Genomic DNA, 5016 nt, shown 5'->3' on the forward strand with positions numbered 1-5016 from the left:
CATCCTAGTTGTCACACTTCCGTTAGCAAGAAGCAGAACTACAGAACCCAAAAAGCAAGGTTAGTTCATTATTCCTACTCAGTAAGTTCCCTCTTGATTAATGCTCCCAGTCCACCATCTGGGTAGTGAGCATTTACCTCGGGGTAAACTTCTGTATTCTTGGAATGTGAAATAGGGAGCAAAAAGGCATCACATTGCTCTTACCCCAGTCCCACTCACCCTCAACACATGTCTGTTTCCCTGCACAAAGAACGTAAGTAAAAATCAATTATCTTGGATAAATAGATGATATTGTCTCCAAACTCAAATCATATTATTTGGAGAAATCTGTTCTTCCAATGAACCCATGCCTTCCCATTCCAGGAGGAGTCAGCATATGCCTTCCTGGAGGCCATTCTATATGCCTTCCATTTTCAACCATGGTCCTCATCCCTTAGTCCAGTGAAGATTTGTTTCCTTAATCTACTCTCTCAAGAGAAGCATCATTACCAATATGCTCACATCCAGACATAAAGAATAGCCAAAAAGGCCTGGGACCAGTTGGAGTTTGGACGGAAGGAAGTGTACATGAAAATGTCTGACTTGGGTAGTTCCACTTTAAAACTTGCCCTGGGTCCTCAACTACTGAAGATTAGCCTGAATCAGACTTTTGGTTAGAGAATGATGAAATCCTTAACCATCTTTCAGTTGTCCCAAATCTCCTGGAACCTTTCCTTCATCATAGAGGAAAGTATATCCTTCCGTCTTCCCATGGGAAAGAAGGAGTTAAGCCAAGGCTGGTTCATCTGGGATGAGAGACTTCTCTGTTCTTATTGCTTTCTTTATGTTAGTGTGGGGAAATCTGGTATGGGGATGAAAGCAATCAATCACACAGTCATTAAAGTGGGTCTCTCTTAGTAAACCCAGTTTATTAAGAAGAAATAAAGTTCAGTAAATTAAGAATATGGCTGACTCCAGTTGAAGGTTGCTCTCTGTTCTGCTCTGAACTTAAAAAGCAGAAATTCTGTACCATTTGTACCCAGTGGCTGACATTTATGGAACTACTGTACAGCTGTAAAAATATCACCAACATCTTAACATGTGCACATTTATCATCTATCTATGTCTCTGAAGGAACAAAGGTGAAAACATACTCATGAAGGTCACAGACCAAGAAATATATATTAGAGGGAAGAGGAAAAGACAGATTAAAGAGATATTTTTAGAAAAGATCCAGTAGGACTCACTGGATCATGAATGATAGTACATGAAATATAGGTAGTCACCAAAAATAAATCTAAGACAAATGTCCAAAGTTGAAAGATTATGTCTTGCATTTGACTCCTGATCGCTTGCACAGATTATATAATGTTATGAAATATATTTAAGATGCTTGGCAAATATTACTACTCATTGTGTAGTTTAAAGTAACATTTCAGTTAATATAAACCTATTAATATGCTAATTGATAGATTTTTGTTTATAGATTTTTATTTTTATTGTATGCATCCACTATACATGACACTGCTAGTGAGGGCCTTTTCTCTCAAGTGTACATTGTACATTAAGTTTAATATATATATATATATATATATATATATATATTTAAGATTTTTTAGGTTAATTTTGTGAACTTGTTTTAAAAGAGAGATTTAACATGGCCGTGTGTGTGTGTGTGTGTGTGTGTGTGTGTGTGTGTGTGTGTGTGTATGTGCAGGGTTGTGTGTATGCACATGTGTGTATATATGTATGGAGGCCAGGACTTGAATCTGGGTGTCTTCCTCAGTCAGTGTCCACCATATTTTTTTAAACAAGGTCTCTCATTGAAGCTGGAGCTTGCCAGTCGGATAAACGTATTAGCCGTAAACCCCAGACTTCCTCCTTTGTCTGTTTCCCTCATCTTGGGATGAACAGGTGCCTGATGACACGTCGGGCTTTTGCACATGGTTTATAGGGTCCAAACTCAGGTGCTCATGCTTTCACAGCGAGCACCTTCCCAACGGAGCCATGTCCACAAGCATCGGACATGTCTTTCTTTTAAAACTAGGAAATCTTGGCGCGGGCTGGAGCCAAGATGGAGGAGTACGCCAGAAAGCCGTGCCCCTGGCGAATTGTGGACGACTTTGGTGGTACCTTTACCATGGGTACCATAGGTGGCGGTATCTTTCAAGCCTTCAAAGGTTTTCGAAATTCTCCAGTGGGAGTGTCTCCGAGGGAGTTTGACGGCTATTAAAACCAGGGCTCCACAGTTGGGAGGTAGCTTTGCAGTTTGGGGAGGGCTGTTTTCCATGATCGACTGCAGCATGGTTCAGATAAGAGGCAAAGAAGATCCTTGGAACTCCATCACTAGTGGTGCCTTGACAGGAGCCATCCTGGCAGCGAGAAATGGGCCGGTAGCCATGGTTGGGTCAGCAGTGATGGGAGGCATTCTCCTAGCTTTGATTGAAGGAGCTGGTATCTTGTTGACAAGGTTTGCCTTTGCACATTTTCCCAATGGCCCTCAGTTTTGCTGAAGACCACTCACAGCTGCCTTCAAGCAAGTGACCACCCTCACCCTTCGGAGACTACCGACAGCACCAGTAGGACATCTTTCCCAGGCTCCTGTCACTGGGTGGACTGTAGTTCAGTAGGGAGGGCTTCAGAAGATGAAGTTACAGTCTTTAAAGCCGTGGGTGGGGCAGCGGTGGCCCAGCGGGCCCTGAAGAGACATTCAGCACATTTTTCTATTTAAAAGAGACTCAGAGGGGAGAGAGATACTGAGTTTATTTATTCACACTCGGATTGCATTTGTGATCAAAATAAATGTCTAATACCATTGAAAGAGCATATATATGCTTAGAAGATGGAGGACCAAAGGGCAAATAACAGTGAAACTCGACCATCGTTTCCTTCAGGACTTCTCTGCCCGGTGTTTTGTGTGCAGTTATTCAGACAATAAAAGGTTCCTGAGACTTAACATTTCCTTTAAAAAAAAAAAAAACTAGGAAATCTCACTACCCTGAGACGGCGATGATTCATCTGTCAATGAAGCTTGGTTTTTGTTGCCCCTTAGTGGGGTATGTGTACCTCTACCCAGCTGTTCCCAGCTTCTGCCACTGTTTTGCCCTATCAGTACATGATCTTGCAAGCTCTATTTTAACAGCCCTGTGCTAAGGAAGACAGGATGACTGGCAGCCTTGTTGGAAGTAGAAAAGATTAAACTTCAGGGAAGTGTTTGTCACAAGACAGCACAGGCCAAAGCCTGTACACAGGGATATTGGCTCTGAAGAGAACAAAGTTTTCATTGAGTCGTCCGCCCACCAATATATTCACTGAATTCCTTATTACTCTGTTCCAACAAATAAATCCTAGTAGTCTGTTCCACGGGACCTTGGGACTGGCCAGTGTGGGTGTCGAGTACATAAGGTAGAAATGGCTTTTGTCTTGAAAGAGCTTCCAATGTCAAATGAACACATTTGAAACTTTAAACTGCACATTGGAGAACGGTTGCACATGTGTCTAAGAAGTCAAAGAAGTCAGAATGTGGAGAGGGCTCAGTCAGAGGGACGAGAGAAGATTTTCTAAGAAACTACTTACCACAAATGAGATGGGCTACATATTGACACAGAGAAAAGCAAGCAGATTCCAAGAAGGGCAAGCAATTTATGTGAAAGTGAGTCCAAGACACTAATTGAGAGTCAGCAGTGTGGAAATGCATATATTTGAAAGAAACACATGGGAGACTGTGGCTGGAGGAGTATCAGTAGGATTCTGGCATGCTGGGTCCTGCAGTCTTGGAGAGGCACTATGTGTCATCTTTCCCTAGGTACCATGAGAATTCACTGATAGCTTTGTAGTGATTAGCAAGAGAAAGGCAGGCTATTATGATTATTGGATACATGTTTTAATGTTTTCTCCGCCTAGTCAGTAGAGAGAGCATAATCAATGGATGGAGATAGGTAGGAAATGGTACAGGGTAAAGAGTACCTTGTTCTCAAGCAGGCAGGCTTCATAGGAGTTCGAGCAAAGTCCCAAGAACTGGACATTTGTTAATTGCTTGAATATGATCTGTCTTCAGGCTCATGCATTTGAACACTCAGTCTCCCTAGTGTGCTGTTTAGGAGTGTAGAGGCTACTTTTCCTATGAATGTGATGAAAGACCCTGACAAAAGCAACTTAAGGGGACAGGGTTTATTGGGGCTCACAATTCAAGGGTTCAGTCCATAGTGGTGGGGAAGTCACGATGGCAGAAATTTGGTATGATTGGTCACATTGTGTCTGCAAGCATGAAGCAAAGGGAGATGAATGTTGTATTTGGCTCATATTCTCTCTCTCTCTCTCTCTCTCTCTCTCTCTCTCTCTCTCTCTCTCTCTCTCTCTCTCTCTCTCTTATTCAGTCCAGGACCTCAACCCAAAAGATGATGGTGCTGTGGAATAATCCTATTGTACACTGTGAAGATTTGTCACTGTCATTGGTTTAATAAAAAAAGCTGACTGATCAATAGCTGAATAGGACCAAGTTAGGCAGAAAAGCCAAACTGAGAATGATGGGAAGAAGAAGAAGAAGGGTGGAATCTGGAGTTGACAGACAGATGCAGAAGGAGCAGGAGATGAACATACCATTCTAATAAAGGAACCACCTCAAGGCAGAACATAAATAAGAAATGTGGGTTAGCATAAATGTAAGAGTTAGCTAATAACAAGCCTGAGCTATTAGCCAAGCATTAATATTAATATTAATATTAATATTAATATTAATGGTTATTTAGGAACAGGCAGGTGGGAAAGAAATGTCTTCCTACAGGATGGTGCTGCTACCCACAATTAAGATGAAACTTCCTGATTCAATTAACCTTATCAAGATAATCCCTCATCAGCTTGCCTAGAAACAAATATAAATAGATAACCCCTCACTGGTGTGCCCAGAGGCTTATCTCTGAGGTAATCCTTGATCCCATCAAGTTGACAATATTAACCATCACAGAGAAGTCATGGAACTTTTGTGACTTAAGACCATCTAACTGGCTGGCAAAGGGCCATGGTCTATAGAATGCCTCT

At 41.8% G+C, this 5016-nt stretch overlaps 1 pseudogene; it reads left to right on the top strand.

Annotated features, from left to right (window-relative positions):
* Positions 1–1937: 1937 nt before the first annotated feature.
* LOC114703317 lies at positions 1938–2562 on the top strand (annotated as a pseudogene).
* Positions 2563–5016: the final 2454 nt, after the last annotated feature.

Source organism: Peromyscus leucopus, chromosome 13 (assembly GCF_004664715.2).
Source record: "Peromyscus leucopus breed LL Stock chromosome 13, UCI_PerLeu_2.1, whole genome shotgun sequence".
Lineage (NCBI taxonomy): Eukaryota > Metazoa > Chordata > Mammalia > Rodentia > Cricetidae > Peromyscus > Peromyscus leucopus.